This window comes from Thalassophryne amazonica, chromosome 5, assembly GCF_902500255.1.
Source record: "Thalassophryne amazonica chromosome 5, fThaAma1.1, whole genome shotgun sequence".
In the NCBI taxonomy this organism is placed as follows: domain Eukaryota; kingdom Metazoa; phylum Chordata; class Actinopteri; order Batrachoidiformes; family Batrachoididae; genus Thalassophryne; species Thalassophryne amazonica.
The window spans coordinates 89,332,970-89,359,385 of record NC_047107.1 but is presented as its reverse complement, the minus strand read 5'-3'; the positions used below and the strand labels follow the sequence as shown (position 1 = coordinate 89,359,385).

Sequence of the window (26,416 nt, the reverse complement as noted above, 5' to 3'; positions counted from 1 at the left end):
ACCGTATAACCAGCATGTTCCCTAATTGATCTGACAGCGGGGAAAATCACTTGTTGCAGCAGCAACAGTCTTACGATAATAAAAATATTTACTTTAAAGAAAGGTGACTAAAATAAATTGCAATGTTTACTGGTGAGTGCATAAAAATTGGTGTGAACAGATTATGTGAAAAAACAATATAAGGGAGGATGTGTATAAGTATGTATAGATATGGTAAAATTATTGCACAGTATAAATTGCAATGATGTGCATGTAATAAAGCAGAAAAGATGCAGTATATGTAGTTAATAGTGCAAAAACAGCAGGTGGTTATGGTGTTAAAAACATTTTGAGTCTGACTGCAGTTGGAATAAATGTCTTGCGGAGGTGTTCTGTTTTGCACTGAGGGTGCAAAGAGAAATTCAAGTAAACAGACGGCCATGAACTACATTTGGTAGCGACATCAAAGATCACATGGGGGCTTCCCCCATCTTGCCAAAGAGGTGCTAGGAAGCGTGAGCCAACAGCCAATCAGAGTAGAGAAAGGCAGTGTGACATCAGCCGGGTTGCTCGCTCAAATAAAACAAATCAAGATGGCAAAAAAATGCTCTAAAACAGCTAATTTCTGTGTAAATCTAAGATGTTTCTCATATATTTTGTAAAGGTCAGCGAGAAATAAATGCTTATAGATCTAAAAATGCTGTTTTTGAAAGGAGATAACACTTCTGCAGTGATTTACAAGACATCTTACAGATGTTTGCGTGCATGCGCATCAAACAAGATCAAAGGTAATTTCTAAACCTCATGCATGCACACATGCATATCTGGAAAATAAAATTTAAATAAAATCTAAAATATTCAAGTATCATATGTTCTCTTCATTAAAATGAGCTGTAATTTTACAACACATTTAAAAAAAGAGTGGCTATACGCCCAACCGTTGGGTCAATAAAATAAATACACGAGCATATACGCCCAACCACAACAGACCAATGATCACGCTTGTAAGCTCACTTCCGGTTTCAACGCGGGAGGGAAAAAAGGCAGATATTTCTCACCGGGTGCGGGAGTTCGCAGCCCGTTGAGGAGCTGTGATCTAAAGTGGTTCTGTTTGGCTCATCACACCCAGGGAACTGTGTCAAACTAACACCATCTTACAGCCAACAAGCAGCATTTTGTTCAGAAACTGTTTCGTCGTTGTTAACAGGCTTCCGTTCAAAATGCTTATGAAGTTTGTCTGTTTTCATCCATTGCGGTGTTTTCACAGTAATCAAAGATGGCACCATTAAATGTGTCAAACATATGCCGCAATAGAGCCTTAAAAAGTGGTGTAAAAAACGTAGTTTAGATGCACAAAACGTGTCAAATACACGATCATGGTTGGGCGAATAAGATAAGACATTATATTTATTTGCCCAACGGTTGGGCGTATAGCCTTTGCCTTAAAAAATTAACCGACACTGTAATACTTGGATATAAGTAGAAACAAAATTTTGTCAGTTTTGTGAAATTTGAAAGAAAAAATTATTTGTCCCTGAAATTATATGTAAAGTTCTGGGTCTTTTAGTGAAGCTTAGGGCTAGTGGTTGGCGATCACCTTTGTATTTCTTCTGTTTTTCTGTGTTGCTTAATGCCGACAAATTACACTGTATTTGTCTTTCTGATGCTTGATTCTGCTTTTTTCTTTTCTCTCTGTTAGAGGTGTGGCTCCATCCAGACATGGGTGTCGTATCTGTTCCAGAAACCATCCTGTTCACTAGCAACATTTGATGTATGTTCGTTTTGTGAATTGTTTTGTAATTTATGTCTGTAGCATGGGCCAAGCAGAGGGTCACTCCTTTGAGTCTGGTCTGCTTGAGGTTTCTTCCTCAGAGGGAGTTTTTCCTTACCACTGTTGCTCTGGGGGTTGGTAAGGTTAGACCTTACTTGTGTGGAGTGCCTTGAGGCAACCTTGTTGTGATTTGACGCTATATAAATGAAAAGAAATTGAAATTGAACATCTGAATTTCTGTCCCGCACTCTTTGTCAAACAAATAAACCCTGTAATACAAACATTAAAATGTGTTACTGATGCATCATAACGGTTGGTTGAGTCTTTGTTAATTTTTGTGCCAGCGATAATATGTAACTTATTTGTGATTCAAATGGCTCACATCAGCAAACAGCACGGGGATGATGATAACAGAGTAGTTTAGGAGAGACTAAAACACTTTGCACGGTATTCCTTCAAGTTGTTCACATGAAAGAAATTGAGCAAATGTGAGAGAAATTAAAAGGTCAGGAAGGAGAAAAGGCAGCGAGAAAGGAAGGCAGGGAGTGGTGTTTCCCTCAGGCAGCGAGGTGTGTGTGTGTATGTGTGTGTGTGCGTGAACTAATCTCTCTCCCTCTCTCACACACATTCTCTCTGTTTCTCCTCTTGTCACACACTTGCAGTAGCTCGCTCACTGAGATCGCAGCACAAAGCTGACGAGAGCGAAGACGAAAGGGAGGAAAGACCAAAAAAAGAAGAAAACATCTAGACAGCATCAGTCAGGTAAGAGCATTTCTCTTTTCTCCGCTCTGATCACTTTTCTTCATCAGCCTGATAGTAAATCACTGCACACATCTTCTTGCCGTGTCAGGGGTTTTATTGCAAGTTGATAATTAGTGGTGACCACACCGGAGACTCCACGTGTCCGGAGACTCTTCAGTGTTTTACACAGCATCCTTAGAGTTTCTTTGTCGGATCCGTTATATCAGGAGTGATGCTTCAATGTGAGCGACGCTACCCGAACCTGTGTGAAAAAGAGGGGCTTTTTGTTCTTTTTCTGTGCGTGTTTGTGCAAGAATGTCATAGAAGTGATAACTTTTATCTGAACAGGTGTTGTCCTGCAGGGTATCATCATCCAGCTGCAGCACAAGCTCATCGGGACATGTAAATACATGATCACTCATCCATGGAGGCAGCGGGGACCATTTTATATTTTACTGGCTCCGTCTCTTGTGTGTGCACTAAGTTTTGTTTTTTTTTAAAAATTAAATACTAGAACTCCTTATTTTGCACTTTGAAAACTTAAACATTTGTGGCTCTTGTACACTTCAGACAACAGGTAAGAGATTTTCAAATCTCTCGCTTCAAAAAGGGATCTGCCAGATTTGCACCAGTAACAATTCATTAAAAAAACAAACAGTTGCACGAACAAGTAGCTTGCCTTTTTGTATCCTGATTTTTTCGTCTTTCCATGACTACAGGCTGTTGAGTCATTCCTCCGAGTATAGTGCATCAAAAATTGTATACACATAAATCTGTGTCTGACCTGAACAGATAAGTCATCAATCAATCAATCAATTTTATTATATAGCGCCAAATCACAACAAACAGTTGCCCCAAGGCGCTTTATATTGTAAGGCAAGGCCATACAATAATTATGTAAAACCCCAACGGTCAAAACGACCCCCTGTGAGCAAGCACTTGGCTACAGTGGGAAGGAAAAACTCCCTTTTAACAGGAAGAAACCTCCAGCAGAACCAGGCTCAGGGAGGGGCAGTCTTCTGCTGGGACTGGTTGGGGCTGAGGGAGAGAACCAGGAAAAAGACATGCTGTGGAGGGGAGCAGAGATCGATCACTAATGATTAAATGCAGAGTGGTGCATACAGAGCAAAAAGAGAAAAAAAGTGCATCATGGGAACCCCCCAGCAGTCTACGTCTATAGCAGCATAACTAAGGGATGGTTCAGGGTCACCTGATCCAGCCCTAACTATAAGCTTTAGCAAAAAGGAAAGTTTTAAGCCTAATCTTAAAAGTAGAGAGGGTGTCTGTCTCCCTGATCTGAATTGGGAGCTGGTTCCACAGGAGAGGAGCCTGAAAGCTGAAGGCTCTGCCTCCCATTCTACTCTTACAAACCCTAGGAACTACAAGTAAGCCTGCAGTCTGAGAGCGAAGCGCTCTATTGGGGTGATATGGTACTACGAGGTCCCTAAGATAAGATGGGACCTGATTATTCAAAACCTTATAAGTAAGAAGAATTTTAAAAGTCATGCAACCACTACCAAGTATGCCAAGGCCTTTTAGTAGAAATACCTTAAAACTCTTACAAAAGTTCTGCACTTGAGTTATTAAAAAACAAACAAAAAACACTTGTTCTGCTGGCTTTTTGTTTCACTTTTCTTTATTATTTCTACACTCCATTTTGGGGTTGCAAGTCAGCCTGTTAACTGCTACTTCTTGGAGAAACACATGGGTCATCTTATTTCACTCACTTTCACTTCATTCTGTTAATTTTTTTTTATTGTGACTTCATCTATTCATTGCAACTTCCTAGTCCTCAAAGCAATTTAGTTAATTATTCATTTTGATGAATAGTGATGGTTCCATTAATTCTTTTTTAAATGCATTTTTCTGATCCTTGAAGCAGCACATTTTGTGCAGCATTCATTGCAATTTCCTGCTCATCAAATAATTTTATTTGAATTTATTGCAAATTCCTGCTCTTTGAATCAGTGCATTCTTTGTTCAATGCAACGTCCTGCTCCTTCAAGCAGTGCATTTGTGCAGCGTTCACTGCAATTTCCTGCTCCTCAAAGGAATTTATTTAATTATTCATTGTGACTTATTGCTCTTCATGATGGCTTTTTAAATTCTTTGTTAAATCCAATTTCCTGCCCCTTGAAGCAGTGCATTTTGTGCAGCCTTCATTGCAATTTCCTGTTCAAAGAAATTTATTTAAATTCATTGCACATCCCTGCTGTTTGAATCAGTGCTTTTAGTTCATTATTCATGGAAATGTCCTAGTACTTGGAACAGTATATTTAACTCGTTCTTAATTATGACTTCCTGTTTCTCAAAGGAATTTGTTTTGGTTATCACTGATTGCAACGTCTTGCTCTCCAAAGCACTTAATTTGCAATAGATCATTATTCAGTTTGTCATCTTGGTGTTTCAAGTGTTTTATTTAGTTCATAGTTAAGTGCAACTTCCTGCTTCACACAAGAGTTAATTTAGTTTGATGCTTATTGCAACTTCCTCATCTTGGTTCTGTTTTTCAGCCTTTCTATTTCCATAAAGAGCTTCCACAACTCTGTTGTGTTGTTGCTGTATCAGAGTGTAATTCAGACCTTTTAAACCAATTTATGGAATATTTCAAAACAACTCTAAAATGTAGCTTGTTTCCTGGCTCCATCCTTGTCTGTGATGTCATCTTAAAATTTTAATGTTTACTGTAGAGTATGTAGCTGAGTGGGATAATAAGTTGGCCATCCAATAACAAGACCTGGGTTCGATTCCCAGTCCAGTCACCTGTCTGTGTGTTTTGTCTGAGACAGATTCATCTGCTTCACGCTACAGAATCTGAGGATAAGCACCAACCTGCTTCAGAGCCGATATAGAATGTAGTCCTACTTCTGTTCCAGATCAGAAACAACCTTGATTAGATTTTGAGTTATGTTGCCAACAAACTGCATCACTACTCATGACATTTTCAGTGTATACAGTGAAAAAGAAAAGCTTTAGAGCATGTGAAGACGTGACTGGTGAAGGCTGTTAAAATGTTTGAAAAAGACACAACAAATCCAGGAGCAGGTCCAGACCAGGGACATGTTCCAAAGTAACTGACATGTTTTGTGTCTTTGACCTTCACTGTTTCAGCAGAGGAGGAGAGAAACAGAGACAGAGAGCAACGTAATGAATGGAGTCATTGTCTGCTCCGTGTTTGTGGGTGTGTTGAATTCAGGGAGGCTTGGGTGGGGGGCATTTTTCCTGCTATCCAAAGCACACAGTGTTCACACGTAATCACGCCAGAGGTTAATGCTACACCAAGATGTTGTTAACCTCATAAATGAGGAGATTATGTCAGTATCACTTTGAGACTCTGATCTGTTCTTGTTAATGAATGTTGCTCTGAAATCGTTACAGTGAGGTCCATAAGGGTTTTTTAATGCTGCCTCTGTACACCACCACAATGGGATTGAAATTAAACACTTTAGATGTGCTTGTTGTGTAGACATTCAGCTTTAATTGAAGAAAATAACAAAAATATCACATAAACCATTTAGGACTTGGAGCCAACTGTATACAGCGTATCCAAAAAGTATTCACAGCACTTCACTTTTTCCACATTTTGTTATGTTATACCCTTATTCAAAAATGGGTGAAATTTATTTTTTCCCTTAACATTCTACACACAATACCCCATAATGATAATGTGAAAGACGTTTTTTGAGATCTTTGCAAATTTATTAAAAAAAACTAAGAATTCACGTGTAAGTAAGTATTCACAGCCTTTGCCATGAAGCTCAAAATTGCTTCATTTTATGTGCATCCTGTTTCCACTGATCATCATTGCGATGTTTCTACAGCTTAATTGGAGTCCACTTGCGGTAAATCCAGTCGATTGGACATGATTTTAAAAGGCACACATCTGTCTACATATAAGGTCACACAGTTGATGTGTGCATGTCAGAGTACAAACCAAGCATGAAGTCAAAGGAACTGTCGACCTCTGAGACAGGATTGTCTCGAGGCACAAATCTGGGGAAGGGTACAGAAACATTTCTGCTGCTTTGAAGGTCCCAATGAGCAAAGAGTCTTCCATCATCCATAAATGAAAGAAGTTCAGATCCACCAGGACTGTTCCTAGAGCTGACCACCTGTCCAAACTGAGTGATCGAGGGAGTAGGACATTAGTGAGGAAGGTGATCAAGAACCGGATGGTCACTCTGTCAGAGCTCCAGCATTCCTCTGTGGACAGAAGAGAACCTTCCAGAAGGACAACCATCTCTGCAGCAATCCATCAATCAGGCCTGTATGGTAGAGTGACCAGATGGCAGCCACTCCTTAGTAAAAGGCACCTGGAGTTTGCCAAAAGGCACCTGAAGGACTCTTTGGCGTGAATGCTAGGCATCATGTTTGGAGGAAACCAGGCACCATCCCTACAGTGAAGCATGGTGGTAGCAGCTTCATGCTGTGAGGATGTTTTTGAGTGGCAGGAACTGGGAGACTAGTCAGGACTAAGGGAAAGATTAATGCAGCAATGTACAGAGACATCCTGGATACAAAGAGGAACGGGCAAAACTGCCCAAAGATAGGTGCGCCAAGCTTGTGTTATCATATTCAAGAAGACTTGAGGCTGTAATTGTTGCCAAAGGTGCATCAACAAATATATAAATATGCAAAAAAAAATCTAAAATACTAATTTCATGTTGTCATTATGGGGTGTTGTGAGTAGAATTTTGTGGGAAAAAATGAATTTCATCCATTGTGGAATAAGGCTGTAACATAAATGTGGAAAATGAAGTGCTGTGAATACTTTCCGGATGCTCTGTACGTCGTCCATTCATTTTCAGAGCCTATAAGTAATTGGACAACATAAATATAACAGTTATTCTGAATACAAATCATCACTCTTACAACCAAATGGCTACATGAACATTTCTTAGTTACAGAATACGTCATCTCCTCTCATCTCATCTCCTCAACAGCTTATCCGGGATTGGGTCGTGGGGGACACAGAATATGCCATTTTTTAAATTTATGGTAAATGGACTGCATTTACAGTGAGGCAAATATTTGATACACTGTTGATTTTGCAAGTTTTCCCACCTACAAAGAATGTTGAGGTCTGTAATTTTTATCGTAGGTACACTTCAACTGTGAGAGACGAATCTAAAAAAAAAAGAAAATTCAGAAAATCACATTGTATAATTTTTAAATAATTAATTTGCATTTTATTGCATGAAATAAGTATTTAATCACCTACCAGCCAGCAAGAATTATGGCTCTCACAGAGCTGTTAGTTTTTCTTTAAGAAGCCCTCGTTTTCTGCACTCTTTACCTGTATTAATTGCACCTGTTTGAACTCGTTACCTGTATAAAAGACACCTGTTCACACAAACAACTAATCACACTCCATCCTATCCAACATGGCCAAGACCAAAGAGCTGTCTAAGGATATCAGGGGCAAAAATGTAGACCTGCACAAGGCTGCGATGGGCTACAGGACAACAGGCAAGCAGCTTGGTGAGAAGACAACTGTTGTTGTAATTATTACAAAGTGTAAAAGAGACAAGATGACTAGTCTGTCAGTCTTCCTCGTCTGGGGCCACATGCAAGATTTTGCCTTGCGATAATGTGAGACTCTTATCGGGCGATATAAAAAATATCGCCGTTAATCTATCCTCAAAGTTGGGCTGGGAGCTGGGTCAATAGGTAAGCAAACTATGATGACTTTCACATTGATATTTTAGCATGGATGTATACCTAACCGAATTGCGAAGTAGGGGGCGTGAATGAGTTTTCAAACCTGTGAATTACCCAGACTACCACATCAAACGCACACGTGCTAACATGGATGCAGCCATGAAGCCGCCGGGTTTGCTTCAGGGAAAATTCATTTTTACGAAGCTTCCCAGTGGAGACATGGACAAGACTAAAGTTGTTTGCACCTTATGCAACGCGGAATTAGTTTACTGTAGGAGTTCTACCAGTCTCACGTACCACCTAAACGCAAAGCACCCCTTTGCTAATGCTGACGATGCTGGGTCAAGCACTGATGTAGCGCCGGGGAAGAGTCGCCGCCAAACTACTTTGTTTGAGTGCAACCGAGGCAAGCCCGTCAGCGCAGCTCTATCAGACAAGCTAACCAATCTTCTCGCTCAGTGGATTGCCACTAGCTGCCGGCCCATTAGCATGGTTGAGGATGATGGGCTTGAGCTTGTTCTTCAGGTGGCCACGGGTGACCCATCTTACAAACTACCTGCGAGGCGAACTATTGTTAGGAGAATACATGACCAGTACGCCGCAGAGAAAGCCGCATAGGACGAGAAGATGGTAGTGGCGAGGTGTGTAGCATTGACCGGGGACCATTGGACATCTGTCAACAACGATAACTACCTCGGCGTTACTGTGCACCTCATCGATGCTAGCTGGGAACTTCACTCCTTCGCTTTAGGTACGCTACTTTGTCATTTTTAATTACATAATTAAAAATTACTAGGGGCTTTCACAGTGGCGTATTCGTAGAGCTGCTCATTGCAGTGTTGTTTCATTTAAATACGGCCGAAATACAGGCGTACTCAGCCTTTAACAGTGTTCGTTCATACTTGTAGCTGCGTGTGTTCGCGTTTTAATATGTGCACACAGTCGCGTGTGCCATGCTGCACCAGTTTCAGTGCTATTTTTTGCCTCTGTGGAAGTGCGCTCTGTTCTCTACTGCATGGTGTGGTGCAGCTCAAAAACAGAGTCATTTAACATTATTATTATTATTTTATGCAGCGAGTGCACGTTTATGTTAGAGTCACAGCTCTTTTCAGCTTTGATCAAACTGATCGATCAGGGCGTTTGAGTGCACTGACATGCAGCGAGTGCGCGTGTATTTTAAAGAGCCACACCTCTGAGAGAGAGAGAGAGAGAGAGAGAGACTTTATGAAACGATGCAACACAGTGAAACAGTCCTCATATATAATGAGTCCAGTATGATAAAGTGAAGCAACGATCTTGCAGTATTTATAGCTCCAGAAGAACAACAGGGAGATGTGAAATGATGTACAGTACCGTGTTGAAGCGTGGGCGGGCTCACAATAACGGACAGTAGCACTGCGCTGCATGGACTCGCGTGAAGGCTCCATGCTGTGCTGTACACCGAAGAAAATTAAACAGGTTTAATTTCTTCCATCCTACGCGCGTAGCCCTCAACATACTGCTACGTATTGAGAAAAAACTCCTCGTGAAGTGGGCTGAGAGCTGCTCATTATAGCGTAGACGATACGCTGTAATGAGCAGCTCTACGAATACGCCACTGTGAAAACCCCTTAAGCCTATAATTGCCACGACATCACGAATTATGAACACGTTATGTTCGCTTCTTGATGATTGCTATTTGTTTACTACTAGTAATTAACTTATTCTGATCTACTTTGTCTGTCCGTTAGGTGTGATGAAAACAGAGGAACGTCACTTTGCAGAAGCGTGTGCTAGGCAGTTTCTCGAGGTCGCTAATCAGTGGGGAATAGCTGAAAAAAATCTACACTATTGGAACAGACAGCGCTCCTAATATGGTGGCCGCGGGGAGGATACTGCCATTCGAGCATCTGCCGTGTGTTGCCCATGTTGTACAGAGAGCGGTTGTAATGTCACTTCGAGAAGGGGGTTTTGATGGTGCACCTTCCAAGTGTCGTAAAATGGTGGGACATTTCAAACACAGTCCGGCCAACGCAGACGAGCTGAAAGTCCACCAAGCCTCCCTTGGGCACGTTCAGGAGCCACTCGTGCAAGATGTTCCAACACGGTGGAATTCCACCCTCGAGATGATCAGGCGCGTGAGGCGCAACAGAGACGCACTGCACACAACGCTATCTCAACAGCAGCACCATCTGGCCTCCCAAACAAGTGCTGAATATGAGAAGTTGGCGAAGCTAGAGAAACTGCTGGAGCCGTGCAGGTATGGTCTACAAAGATAGCATGTTCATGAATTGTCATAAAAGTTTTTTTTTTAATTTTTTTATGTCACTTTGTATTTAAGAAACACATGCCCTTAAATATCATCTGATTAAAAGAACTTTAAAATGGTCTAATTTGTGTTAAATGAACCAGTCATTCATTATTTATTGCTCTCTATCTCTCTGTGTGTGTGTTTGTCTGTGTGTAGGTACATCACTGAGCTCCTTGGTGGGGATAAGTATGTATCCTGCTCTGTGGTTCTACCCGCCCTGTGCCACCTTCAGCACGAGATGAAGATCTCAGATGATGATCCAGCCTATATTGTGCGATTCAAGGCTGACTTCACCAAGGACCTCAGTCAGCGGAGGGAGAATTTAAACCTGGAGTGGCTTAAGGTATGGCAGACTGACCAGAAGATAACTGCATTGTTTGACCATTAGACTGTTAAGCCAGTAGATCAATCAATGAATAGATGAATAACTCATGAAGAAATATGGAGGTTGGATTTGGAAAGTGAAATTTTCATCAATCAATAATTTTTATTTTTTATTTTTATTTTTTATTCATCAAAGGTGGCGACTGCTCTCGATACACGGTTTAAGGACCTCAAGTGCTTGGCCAAAGCAGACAGGGAGGCAGTGTGGGCAAAGCTACGCGAGTTGGTGACGGGAGAAGAATCTGCTGTGCAGCCACTCAGGGAGGAGAACCCTGCGCCACCTAAAAAGAAACCAGCCCTGCTAGTGATGGACTCAGACTCCGAATCAGATGAAGAAACACCAGCAGACAATACTATGGAGAGGTACAAGGTAGAGCCCAGTGCCAGTCTAGATCAGTGTCCACTGAAGTGGTGGTCGGAGCACACTGCTGTCTATGGTAAGATGGCCCACATTGCCCGTAAATACTTGGGGACTCCTGCCACAACTGTCCCATGCGAGAGCCTTTTTTCTTTAGCAGGCCATATTGTGCAGAAGAGGAGATCTAGTTTGTCACCAGAAAATGTGAACAAGCTGGTCTGCCTAAGTGACTGGTGGAAGAAGGAAAAGTAGCTCTTGGACTGATTAACACAAAGCTACTGATGTAAACAGTTCATCAAGCCCTCTTACTAAATGTAGGCTTACAGTTCAAATTTCATGGTTAGCTAAATAAACAGGTTATCAAGCCCTCTTACTAAATGTAGGCTTACAGTTCAAATTTCATGGTTAGCTAAATAAACAGGTTATCAACCCCTCTTAATGTATGTAAGCTTACAATTATAAATTCATGTTAAACTGAATATGCAGGGTATCACGCCCACTTAATGTATGTCGGCTTACAGTTCAAATTTTCATGTTTAACTGAATAAACCATTTAACACAAGTACATTTATTTAACATGTTTTTTTCTTTACCAAGTATCAAAGTAGAACAGCTTTCTCAAGCAGTCAGTGATGCATTTTGGAAACAGGAGATGAGCCCCTGGTCTAATGCGCCCTCTGTATTAAGAAACCCGATCTCAAAGACTTACTTTTAGTCATTACTTAGGTAGCACGCATATTCTGAATGAGCCATTTTAATCTAGATTAATTTCAAGATTTCAGTGAGATTAATCTAGATTAAAAAAATTAATCTATGCCCACCACTAATATATATATATTCAAGTCCCTACTTCACCAGACTGTGAATTCCTCAAATTATATTGGCTACTGGTTCTATTGGACTATTATTGGATTAACCATGGAATTGATCAGCTGGTCTCTGAACGCTATTGACACCATCTTTTCTACAAGAAGGTCAGGACCGGGGGATCCTACCTGCCCAGATGGAACGTATCCGGCGGACTATCTTCTCGACTCCTGGGGTTCTTGGTGTATTGCATGCTTGGTGCCTTTCTCCATTGAGGACATTGAGGATTTATTCATATTTGGTCTTATGATAGCAGGGCTGGTACTTTCTGGCTTATGTGCTGCCCTGATCTATCGGAAAATTGACAAGACGGCGGCATCAAGAACCACGGCCCCTCACTTGTCCATCATGATTAACGAGGTGGGCAAGGCATTGCATTCTCAGACTGCGATGACTCTTGAACTCAGATGCAAATTGGATGACATCTCGGAGCAGAGGCGTGCCTTGCAGATGAAGTTGAAGATTTCGGAGGCCGGGGAATATTCTTAATTCATAATTAGGAATATTCTTAATTCATAATTGGGATTTCGTTTGTTCAAGTGTAACTGTAAAATGTGTTTTTCACTGCTCAAACCACAACACGGCAGGCTTATCAAGCCTGAAGGACAAATTGCCTGACTGTTTGCCTCCAGAATGTCTTCTGGCCTTGGTGATTATTTGGCTCCTTTCTTTCTTATCTCAACCCACAAAGACAATAAACTGTTTTTCATAGGACTGAAGCATGCTCCATTCCCTCTCCGCACCCCCCTCCTACCCCCCCATCACACACACCCCACTCCGGCTTCAGCTCACGTCACCTCCCTTCCCTTCTGCGGGGGCGGCGCCATTTTAGCTGCTGCTTGTCCCTGTTCTCCCCCCAAGCTGATGGCGGTGCAACTCAGGGTTGCTGCACGACCTTCACCCACTTGCCTCAATTTGGATAACGGACTTCTTCAAATTTAGTGCACATAAACAATGTCAAATGTGTATGTGCTGTTCTTAATTCTGATGTGTGCCATTATTACGGTAAACAAGTAATAATTGTGGACTAATTGCTGTCTGAGGTAACTGGAGTGTAAACATAATTTCTCCACTGTGGGATCAATAAAGACTACTTCCTGTGGCAGGATCAGACAGAGAAGACACAGACCCATGTGACCTTCTCCATGCTCTAAGATTGGCTGTGAAAGAAAGATCATCTACAACAGGGGTGGAAGCAAGAGGTGACACTCTGTAGTTTCAGGAAGTGGTTGAAGGAAGTCTCTGACATTCCATCACTGACCTGTAAATAGAAACATCAAACATCATACTCTCACTCGCGCCACTTTCTTATGGCAAACCAACAGTGGATGCTCTCATTTTGGCCGAACAGTGATGTACAGTTTCTGTATATTCTGTGTTACGCGCCCACGGCCGATGTGCTTGATGAATTCCTGTGCGATGACATCAGGAGTATATTTGGTACAAGAACTTGTGTATCTTGTGTTTTTACGCCTAAATGATTGTAAGTCAATACTCTCACTCATCCAGCAGCATCTTCTCAAGTCGGCAAATTCAGCACTGGGTCAGGGGAAAGTAGTCCGGTGAGCTATCCCACAATGTCAAAATAGCAGAGATATCACTCCAATGAGAGTGCCACGCTGAGCAGGGTGTAGAAACATGGCAAAAGGTAGTCTTGGACACCCAGGTGTGTCCATCAACCTCAGGGGGTAAATAGATGAGAAACCCGGGGCCTCATTTCTAACCATTGAGCATGCACAAAATGAGACCTACACGAGGCGCATGATGCTTTAAACACACATTGTGATTCCCATATATATATATATATATATATATATATATATATATATATATATATATATATATATATATATATATATATATATATATATATATACACACACACACACACACACAGAGTGAGGAAAATAAGTATTTGAACACCCTGCGATTTTGCAAGTTCTCCCACATAGAAATCATGAAGGAGTCTGAAATTTTCATCTTAGGTGCATATCCACTGTGAGAGATACAATCTAAAAAAAAAAAAAATCTGTCAATCACAATGTATGATTTTTAAATAATTTATTTGTATGTTACTGCTGCAAATAAGTATTTGAACACCTACCAACCAGCAAGAATTCTGGCTCACACAGACCTGTTAATTTTTCTTTAAGAAGCCCTCTTATTCTGCACTCTTTACCTGTATTAATTGCACCTGTTTGAACTTGTTACCTGTATAAAAGACACCTGTTCACACAAACAATTAATCACACTCCAACCTGTCCACCATGGCCAAGACCAAAGAGCTGTCTAAGGACACCAGGGACAAAACTGTAGACCTGCACAAGGCTGGGATGGACTACAGGACAACAGGCAAGCAGCTTGGTAGAAAAGAACTGTTATAATTATTTATTAGAAAGTGGAAGAAACACAAGATGACTGTCAATCTCCCTCGGTCTGGGATTCCATGCAAGGTCTCACTTTGTGGGGTAAGCATGATTTGAGAAAGCTCAGAACTACACAGGAGGACCTGGTCAGTGACCTGAAGGGAGCTGGGACCACAGTCACAAAGATTACATTAGTAACACATGATGTCATGATTTAAAATCCTGCAGGGCAGCAAGGTCCCCCTGCTCAAGCCAGCACATGCCAGGCCCATTTGAAATTCACCAGTGACCATCTGGATGATCCAGAGGAGGCATGGGAGAAGGTCATGTGGTCAGATGAGACCAGAATAGAGCTTTTTGGAATCAACTCCACTTACCATGTTTAGAGGATGAGAACAACCCCAAGAAAACCATCCCAACTGTGAAGCATAGGGGTGGAAACATCATACTCTGGGGGTGCTCTTCTGCAAAGGGAACAGGACGACTGCACCGTATTGAAGGGAGGATGGATGGGGTCATGTATTGCGAGATTTTGGCAAACAGCCTCCTTCCCTCAGTAAGAGCATTGAAGATAGGTCATGGCTGGGTCTTCCAGCATGACAATGACCCCAAAGACACAGCCAGGGCAACTAAGGAGGGGCTCTGTAAGAAGCATGTCAAGGTCCTGGAGTGGCCTGGCCAGTCTCCAGACCTGAACTCAATAGAAAATCTTTGGAGGGAGCTGAAACTCCAAACCTGAAAGATTTGGAGAAGATCTGTATGGAGGAGTGGACCAAAATCACTGCTGCAGTGTGTGCAAACCTGGTGAAAAACTACAGGAAACGTTTGTCCTCTGTAATTGCAAACAAAGGCTACTGTACCAAATATTAACATTGATTTTCCAAAGGTGTTCAAATACTTATTTGCAGCAGTAACATACAAATAAATTATTAAAAAAAATCATATATTGTGATTTCCGAAATTTTTTTTTAGATTATGTCTCTCACAGTGGACATGCACCTAAGATGAAAATTTCAGACCCCTCCATGATTTCTAAGTGGGAGAACTTGCAAAATTGCAGGGTGTTCAAATACTTATTTTCCTCACTGTTGTCAGGTTCCTGGTTTTATGGGTTGGGTTTGTGTTCTCTGTCTCTTGTTCTGTCTCTGTTCTATCCTTCTGCTTGGGTTTTCTCTGTCCTGTTGTTTCTTGCCTTTCTCTCCTGGCTCTTGGTGGTGGGTGTCTCCCTCTGTCTGGCCACACCCCGGTTCTGGGAGTTTCTCCACACACCTGTTCTGAGTTTGCAGTTAATCACCTGGGTGCTTTATAAGACTCACAGTTTGTCTCTGTCCTTCGCCAGATCAATGTGCCTTGTGCCTCTTTCTAGCTCAGTTCCTTGTGTTTTTTGCCTTGATTGCTTCATCGTGTTTTTTGACTACCTGCCTGTGTACCTCGAACACGCCTAAGCCTGATGATTTTGTTACTGTTGCTTCTTTTGGACTGCTTATCTGTGTACCGACCCCTGCTACCGAACCAAGTAAATGCTTTTACTCCACTGAGCTGTGTACTCGCGTCCTGCATTTGTGTCCAGCCTGCTTCACCAGCCAACTCTGATAACTATATATATATATATATATATATATATATATATATATATGTATAGTCAGCTATCGGAGCTGCGTCAGTCACAGTCAGTCAGAGCTGCGTGTCATCAGAGCGAGCTGCAAAAAGTTTGTACCTGAGTTTTCAGAGGTGGTGTTTGTAGTTGCCATCTGCCACACCGGTGTTTGCCAACCCGGACAGTGGGAATACCACCTCAACCGGCAACTTAGCCCCGCGACTGGACAGCAACAACGTCCGAGGCCCGCCCAACGTGGTGAATTCACTGAGGCCGCGCGCTGCGTCATTAAAGCCGCGCGTCACGAGTGCCGCTTCCCCGAGGCCTCGTGCAGCCACCGCGGATCCATCAGCGCGGAAACACCGAGCGGAGGGGAGCCCAGTGAACAGGAGGTCAGCTCTGTGGAAAAACAGGTTGCTGATTTCCTCCTATCTAAAGGTATAGAAATGGATTTAAATAACATTGAAGCGTGCCACCCTCTGCCCCGGAGAAATGACGGTGATAAACGAACCGTCATCATGAGATTCATCAACAGAAAACACAAAACAGCACTGTTAAAACAAGGAAGAAAACTGAAAGGGACAAACATATTCATCAATGAACATCTCACCAAACGGAATGCCGACATCGCCAGGAAAGCACGCTTCCTAAAGAAACAGGGAAAAATCCAGCACACATGGACTTCAAACTGTAAAATATTCATCAAACTGAACGGATCACCAGAACAAGCAAAAGTCATGGCAATAAGGAACATCGAGGAGCTGGACAAATATGAACAATAGGTATGAGGACTCAAACACATCACAGCACCATGATGCAGACTGGAGCAACCCACTCATCCACATCATCTACACCCGGAGACAAGAGAGACATAATGACTAAGGATAATGATCCGTTTATTTCTGCCCAGGAGCTCTGTCTAGATACATTTAATTATAATAACTCTGCTAACCACCCCTTCGAATCTGAAAATGATCCTGATACCTTTTTCAGTGAGAATATTGTGAGACAGTGCAAATGTTTTACAGAAGAACAATTCAACAATTATAAAATCAATGATGAAAATTTTTCAATTATACATTTCAACAGCAGAAGTCTTTCTCGTAATCTGTCCACTATTAATGATTGTTTGAAAACATCCAAAAAACGTTTTTCAGTTATTGCAATTTCAGAAACATGGTTAAATGAGGATAATAAAGATCTGGTATATCTTGATGGTTATGAATTGTTCCTGGTTAATAGGCAGATGAGAAGGGGCGGAGGCGTTGCATTGTTTGTAAGGTCAGATTATAACTGTAAACTCATTAACAACATGTCATTTACAGTGGACAACATCATGGAATGTGTTATCATAGAAATGACATCTATAAACTCCAAAAACATAGTTGTTAGTTGCATTTACAGAGCTCCTGGGACAAATATTGACACCTTTGAAGACATTATCTTAGGAATGTACAACAAAATCAACAGAAATAAGCATTTATTTGTCTGGAGATTTCAATATAGATTTTTTAAACCCTCACAATCATCCACAAATTACCTCATTTATAAACACCTTGTACTGTTTAGGACTGTTTCCAACCATCATTCATCCTAGCAGAATAACTATGGACTCAACAACTCTCATTGACAATATTTTAACTAACGTTATATCCGGTAATCTTAGTGGGGGACTACTGGTCAGTGATATCAGTGATCACTTGCCAGTTTTCTCAGTCTTTGAATTGGAGGGTTGTTGTAAGTATCGAAGCAATATCAAATTCATGAGTAGGAAAGTAACACCTGAAACAATTGATAATTTAAGGGAGGATTTATCAAGTCAGAATTGGTCAGATGTTTTTGTTGATGATGTTGACAGGTCATATGATGCTTTCATTTCCATTTTTTCCAGTTTGTATAATAAACACTGTCCATTTGTTGACAAAATATATAGAAATCAATATAGCAACAAACCATGGATAACTAAGGGACTTCAGAGGGCATGTAAAAAGAAAAACGTACTATATAAACAATTCATAAAACTACGAACTAAGGAAGCTGAAAGTAAGTATAAAACATATAAGAATAAGTTAATCAATATCATGAGACTCAGTAAAAAAACATATTATAATGAGTTACTTGTCAAAAATAGAAATAACATCAAAAACACATGGAACATATTAAATGAAATAGTAAAAAAGAATAGAGTAACTAGAGATTATCCTTCATTTTTTCAGAGTAACAACTACATCACGATTGATAACGACGAGTCTATTGCTGAACACTTTAATGAATACTTCGTTAATGTGGGTAAAAATCTTGCCAGTAAGATTGACTCATCAACTAATAACTTCTGGGTAAATAATTCAACGTTTAACAAATCTGTTTCAATGTTCATTGGTGGTACTCATGAAAGGGAAATACTTGATCTGGTTCATGGTTCAAAAAGTAAGAAATCGACTGATTTTAATAATGTGGATATGGCTTTATTAAAAAAAGTTATTGATTGTATAGTAAAACCGTTCAATTATATTTGCAATATGTCACTAAGTACTGGTAAATTTCCTTCTCAAATGAAAATAGCCAAAGTAATTCCTCTGTTTAAAACTGGTGACAAACACACATTTTCTAATTATAGACCTATATCACTCCTGCCACAATTTTCCAAAATTTTGGAAAAAATATTTGCTAAAAGATTAAATGATTATTTACTGAAGCATAACATCATTTGTGAAGAACAATATGGATTCAGAAGGTCTCGAACTACATCACATGCTTTGATGGACTTTGTGGAAAGTATAGCAACTGCAATTGATAATAAACAATACACAATAGGTGTTTTTTTTGATTTACAGAAAGCGTTTGACACAATTAACCATGGAATACTATTAAGTAAACTGCAGAAATATGGAATCAGAGGTCTGGCATATGAATGGATAGCTAGTTATTTACAAGGCATATTTCAGTATGTTCAATTCAATAATACAAATTCTGAACTCAGGGATGTCACATGTGGGGTGCCGCAGGGCTCAGTGCTGGGTCCTTTGTTGTTTATAATCTATATAAATGATATAAGTTGGGTGTCGAGTTCACTGAGATGTGTCCTTTTTGCGGATGATACAACTGTGTTCTGTAGCGGTGAAAATCTTGAACAGCTTCTGGACATAGTGGAGAAAGAACTGGAAAAATTTAAAGTTTGGTTTGACGCTAATAAGTTGTCACTCAACCTTGGGAAAACTAAATGTATTTTATTTGGAAATAAACAGGCACCCAAATGTAAAAATATAACTATAAACAATAAGGAAATTGAGTTAGTAATGTTATGTGTCGGACGCAGCTCGGAGAACCGACCAGCGTTTGAAGGACCCAGTATGAAATAAGCAGAGCACGGTACAAAGGCTAACTGAATTTAATACATAACAGTGATGTGATACAAAACAACAAAAGAATGTGCGGTCTGGCGTGGTGGTGATACGGTGCGCTCCCAGCAGCGCTAACGGTCCGGAGCCAGAAGCCGTTCGGACCCAAGGACCCTGCCGACACCCCCCAGGTGGCCGCAACAAACCGAGTCTGTGAAAGAAGGAACCATTATGTGAGTCCACACTCTACACACAGAGAGACCACTCAAAGGTGTACATAAACAGCAAACACTTCCTGGCTTAATTACTAATCAACTTCCCAACCTGCAGGCATGGAACATCCAGTTCACAAAACTCCACTGCAGTGGAAGCCGATACATGACTAACGTACAGCTCAATATAATAAGGTGTGAGGGACACCACATTTACTGACTGTATAAACATTAGTCACAAAATCTAACGTACCTCAGGAAGTGTGCTGACGAGCATGAGACCTCACCCCCTCCTCTTTCACAGACCGTGCATCAAACCCTGGGCGTTCTCTGCATCCACTGATGATGAGATGGCTCCCGAGACGACGATCTCACCCGTCTGGTCACAAGGTCGAGTCTCTGGCAAATACACACTGTATACTCCAGTCTTAAATGCCACCATGTTCCAATCCATATAGATGCACCACAGCTGTGAGTCCTGACGAGCCGCAGGTGATCAGGGTGAGGTCCTGATAACCTCAGCAACACAGCCACTCAGTCCCAAATGCAAGCCACCTGGAAGGAAAAACAAAAGACAGAAACAAAAAGGCAGCCAGGCCCCCCAGCCATACAACAAGTAACAGAGAATAAATTTTTAGGTGTTATAATTGATAATAAACTTAGCTGGAAACCACATATAAATTATGTGAAATCAAAATTGTCAAAAACTATAGCCATTTTGTATAAAGCCAAAGACCTACTGCCGCAAGAAGGGTTACTTACTTTATATCATTCTCTGATGGTACCATATATGACATATTGTGTTGAGTCATGGGGAAACACTTACAAATCAAATACCAATCCAATATTCCTTTTGCAAAAACGAGCCATACGAATCATCTGCAATAAACAATATCGTGAACCAACTCATTCTCTATTTGTGTCTTTAAATTTATTAAAATTCATTGATTTGGTCGATTACATTACAATTCAAACTTTATTTCGAGCGAAAAACCAAGCCTTACCGAGACATGTCCAGAGTCTGTTCCGATTGAGGGAATCCAGATATAGTTTAAGAGGTTGTGCAATTTTTATGAAACCACCAGTAAGAACAAATGTAAAGGGTTTTTGTGTGTCTGTGGTTGGGGTGAGGAAATGGAACAAATGTTCAACAGAGGTTAGAATGAGTAGTACCTTAGTGAGATTTAAGAAACTACTCAAAAAGAACATTATGTCTAAGTATCATAAAGAAGCAAATATAATTTGATTTATATGGAATGTTCAATTTATAAGTGGGACTTATTGTATATTTGAATGTGTGTGTATGTATATGCGTATGTAGATATATAGATATGGGTAGGTGTATATGTATATGTATATAAGTGACTGTGTATATGTATGTATATATTTATGTTTGTAAAGTATATACGTATGTATATAGGTATATGTGGCACAGCCCAAGCAGAGGGTCACCCCCAAGAGCCTGGTCTGCTTGAGGTTTCTTCCCTATAGGGAGTTTTTCCTCACCACAGTTGCCTAGTGCTTGCTCTGGGGGTTGGTAAGGTTAGTCCTTACTGGCGTAAAGTGCCTTGATTCGACTTTCTTATGATCTGGTACTATATAAATATAATTATAAGTGAATAGTATATTGATGTGTATGTCTGTGTGTCGACATGTAGTAGTGAATTTATATTTATGTAAATATGACTGATTAGAATTGTTGGACTTGTACTAGCAGGGGTGGGCGCTAATAAGCTTTGCTTCAGCCCACACCCTTTCGGACTCACTAGTTTTGTCTGTGTTTGTTTGTGGAATTGTTCATTTTTTTCTATTTGAATATTTTGTGTGCCGAATTAAAAAAAACTTTGTCAATATATATATATATACACACACAGTTGGGACGTTGTGTAAAGTGTAAATAAAAACAGAATACAATGATTTGCAAATCCTCTTCAACCTATATTCAATTGAATACACCACAAAGACATATTTAATGTTCAAACTGATAGACTTTGTTGGTTTTGTGCAAATATTTGCTCATTTTGAAATGGATGCCTGCAACACATTTCAAAAAAGCTGGGACAGGGCAACAAAAGACTGGAAAAGTTGATGAATGCTCAAAGAACACCTAATTGGAAACAGGTGAGTGTCATGATTCAGTATAAAAGGAGCATCCCCAAAAAGCTCAGCCGTTCACAAGCAAAGATGGGGTGAGGATCACCACTTTGTGAACAACTGCGTGAAAAAATAGTCCACCAGTTTAAGAACAATGTTTCTCAAGGTTCAGTCACAAGGAATTTAGGGATTCCATCATCTACAGTCCATAATAAGAAGATTCAAAGAATCTGGAGAACTTTCTACACACAAGCGTCAAGCCCGAAAACCAACATTGAATGCCCATGACCTTCGACCCCTCAGGCGGCGCTGCATTAAAAACCAACATCGTTGTGTAAAGGATCTTACCGCGTGGGCTCAGGAACACCTCAGAAAACCATTGTCAGCGAACACAGTTCGTCACTACATCTACAAGTGCAAGTTAAAACTCTACCATGCAAAGCGAAAACCATACATCAACAGCGTCCAGAAACGCCGCCACCTTCTCTGGGCCTGAGCTCATTTGAAATGGACAGACGCAAAGTGGAAAAGTGTGCTGTGGTCTGATGAGTCCACCATCAATGCTGAAAGGTACATCCAGGTTTTGGCACAACACATGCTGCCATCCAAGCAATGTCTTTTTCAGGGACGTCCCTGCTTATTTCAGCAAGACAATGCCAAGCCAGATTCTGCACGTGTTACAACAGCGTGGCTTCATAGTAAAAGAGTGCGGGTACTAACTACACTGGCCTGCCTGCAGTCCAGACCTGTCACCCATTGTAAATGTGTGGCGTATTATGAAGTGCGAAATATGACAACAGAGATCCCGGACTGTTGAACAACTGAAGTCGTACATCAAGCAAAAATGGGAAAGAATTCCACCTACAAAGCTCCAACAATTAATGTCCTCAGTTTCCAAACGCTTATTGAGTGTTGTTAGAAGGAAAGGTGATGTAACACAGTGGTAAACATACCACTGTCCCAACTTTTTTGAAATGTGTTGCAGGTATCCATTTCAAAATGAGCAAATTTGCACAAAAACACAATAAAGTTTATTAGTTTGAACATTAAATGTCTTGTCATTGTGGTGTATTGAAATGAATATGTTGAGGATTTGCAAAGCATTGTATTGTTTTTATTTGCGTTTTACCCAACATCCCAACTTCATTGGAATTGGGGTTTTATATATATATATATATATATATATCCAGGACGTCGTGAGAGAACAGAGAAGTTTCAGAAGAAGTCGGTTTCAGCATTTTATCCGGATATTCCACTGTTAAAGGAGATTTTTTTAATGAAAGACGTGCGGGCGGATTACAGCGTCGGCTCGCAGCCGCCGCGACGCTCCGTCACAGGAAAAACACCTCTGTTGGAAGCCTTGAGGACAAGTTGGAACATCTCCAGCTGATAAACAATTTCTCATATACTCACTCCATTGAAAGCCATCAAAAGCCAACTGGATTTTAACAAATGGTTATCAACACGGAGGTGTTTTTCCTGTGCCGCCGCGCCTCGTCGGCTGCGTCCCGACGCGCGGACCCGTCCGCACGTCTTTCATTAAAAAAATCTCCTTTAACAGTGGAATATCCGGATAAAATGCTGAAACCGACTTCTTCTGAAACGTCTCTGTTCTCTCACGACGTCCTGGATCAATAGAGCCTGAAATGTGGAGGTTTTAAGCTTGAAACAGGCTGATGACGCTGCCTGAGAGCGCTGCACGACGTCTCGCACCGTGAAAAGTCCTTAAAGCGACAGAATCACCTCAAAATCTCTCATCAGCTGTTAAAATTTTCACTGAAAACCAGCTTAATTTTTCGAACCATGTCCACTTCGATGTGTCTCACAGGTTTAGAAAAAATTTTGATCAAACAAAGCGCCAGTCTCTCAGCAACTTCTCAGACAAAGGAATTCCGACGAGGGGCTGGACGACTCCTCCCACAAGGAGTGCTCACAGGCGAATGACGTCACCGACAGGCGTGGGAAAACTCACGCATGCGCACGAGGGTTCAAGCATGTCTGATGTAAAAACATATGAATGAAATCCATATAGTTTTTGAAAAAAATAAAAAGGACCTATACTTTACGGACAGCCCTCGTATATCAAGAACCTAGCTGGCAAACTGTGCATATCTGTACACGAACTGTGACCCATGCAGGTGAATATTTTAGTAATGGTGAAGTGAAGCCGCATAGAAAAATGTGAGTGGCAGCACTGCACAGTTGTCCTCAAAAGTTTACATACCCTGGCAGAATTGTTTTTTTTGTTGGCCATTTTTCAGAGATAATTGTCACTTGCTGCAATTATTGTTTTTTTTTGCTCTACCATTGCTGTAATCATGCTTAAGTACTTTGATTTATGTTGTTTGTTTTCCTGCTCTTCCTCTCTGTTGCCATAAATACATTTCAGGCTTCATGTGTGCTTGAATATTCATGAGGTGTTTTTGCATTGATCATTTGTGATTGAATGTGGGCATGTTGAGGGTGCGGTATGAAGCAGATCCATGTGTACACAGTTCCAGCTTTATTTTTTCTGCAGCTTTAAACACACAGCCACTTTGACACTGTGATCCAACTTTTAACTTTGTGTTTGTCCATTATTGACTGCAAAATCACTCCTTTGCGAGCTGGCGTTTTGCGTAAATGCTTGTCTTGGGTGCCAGTCAGCGTACACTGATCCATTAACAAGATTAACAAGATGTTATATCTATCATAAATATACTTTTACCAAGCTATTAAAACATTACAAATAGTTACCTTTAAAGCTGTTTCAAAATACGTTCCTCATGGAGCAGGAGAGACAGAAAAAAGTCCAGATGAAACAGTCTTCTTTAATTCCAGAACTAATTTGACGTGTTTTTAAGATCCAAACTGACAGAAAATTATTAATCCGCTACAAAATTATTATTTTATATACAGCGTCCGGCACACAAAGCAGGTGGAATTATGTGCGCAAGAGGGCTGAGCCTCTCCAAAAATAGCCTCTCGGGTCCTCGTAGCTGCCAGGCGCTCGAATAATGGGCTTTTAGCAGCTTCGTCCTCACCACACACATGCCTCTATAATCCTCATTAGTAGTCGTAGTACCTCGTACACAAACTGCCCCTCGCTGTTGTTGCTAAATTTTGAACATTTTGAAATTAGCACCACGCTCAGAGATGAGCCTTGTTAACCGAAGATAATGCCTTTAAGAGCCTCTCAGAGCCACCATTCTCCCACGATATTTGAAGAAACCCTCTCGTAGCAAAGAAAACATGCTGCATGGCTCATTATTCATCCTTCATTATTTGGTGGGACCAGGGCTTTACTGACTTTAACAGATGGGAAACACTTGGATCGCCTGGAGATTCCATATCGCAGATCCCTTATTCATTAAGGAGTGGATTACTTGGAACAATGAGGAATTAAATGGGGGGGAAACCACCAGTCCTTCTGCCTGCAGCAAAGACCAGACTCATCGGCCATATCCTAAAGGCACCTTGCACTTGCACAAATTTGATCCCCACACTGGTATTTTGCGTCGCAGACTCATTATAAACTGTTGTAAACTGCACGTGAACTGTGTGCGGATTCGTGCCAGTGCGCAAAGAAAATTTTGAAAGGTTCAAAACTTCTGGCACACATTAATTTCGTGAACTAGTTTTGAACATTGCGCAACCTATTCGAAAACACTGGGTGTCAATGCATGTCATCTATAATAATCTATTAACATAATTTTACCGATACATGATGTAACTCATTAGATGGAATGAAAATGCAACTGTTTCACCAGTCCTTTACAGTATATAATTATAAATAATTGACATTATAATATAACATATAACATTATAACATTACAATATAACATTATAACATTCTAATAATTACCTTTGAGACAATATTCTAAATGCATTCCCACCGCACGAGGCAACCTGCAGCTGTAGATAATTTCTCTGTTTCTGGGAGCGATGAGAGAATGGTTTCATCATCCAAGTTCTGAGAACATATGCATCATCGCCTACAAAATGATTTTTTTTTATATAGCGTGATGTCAAGCAGGACAAAGCGTGGCGTCAGGCATGACAAAGCGTGGCGTCAGGCGGGACAAAGGGAGACGCATTGGCATAACAAATTGTGTGGCAGTGCAGGGATCAAATTTGTGCAAGTGTCAAGGTGCCTTAACACCCCTGTCGCACCTTGACGATTTAGCCAGTGTATGTCGAGCATATTAAAAATGTTGGCATACGCTGGTGTACGTCTAATAAGTTATGGGTATGTTTTGTATAAGTTAAGAGCATGTTGAAAGACACTGATATACGTCATAATACGGCGAGTATGTCGAAAAATTTTGGTCATGCACAATATTTTTGACGCATGCCAGCGTATGTTGCATACAACCCACATACACGGACCATAAGTTGCAGGTAAGTTATGCAATTTGTGACAAACATTTCTTGTAAGTTACTCATAAGTCGAAATACATCCATTAATGATGTTCATTGATTGAAATTGACTGAAATCTGCAGTCCTCATGCAAACAATTCAGACTGTTTCAGATATTAAAACCATTCACACAAGGAGTAAATATAAAGTCTTAATCTGACCTGTTCATTTCAGTCGACTTATAAAGCGTCCTAATTTTGGAAAAAGACATCTGAAAATACTTTAGTTCCTTGTTGTGGCTGAAGAAATGTAGAGTTTTTAAAGAAGCCCCTCTGTGTTTTGTGCGTTTCTCAGCCTGAACCAGAGAATGCCGGCACTTTGTACCACAACAGCCCAGTCTCACGTTTTTTTCATCCTCC

At 40.8% G+C, this 26,416-nt stretch overlaps 1 protein-coding gene across 1 annotated transcript in view; it reads left to right on the top strand.

The window, feature by feature from the left end:
• The first annotated feature begins 2,397 nt into the window (after positions 1 to 2,397).
• hs3st1l2 (heparan sulfate (glucosamine) 3-O-sulfotransferase 1-like 2) overlaps positions 2,398 to 26,416 on the top strand; it is a 109,137-nt gene continuing 85,118 nt past the window's right edge. Inside the window, exon 1 of the mRNA XM_034170824.1 lies at positions 2,398 to 2,512. The gene's annotated coding sequence lies outside the window, so the exon portion shown is untranslated. The remainder of the gene's footprint in view (positions 2,513 to 26,416) is intronic.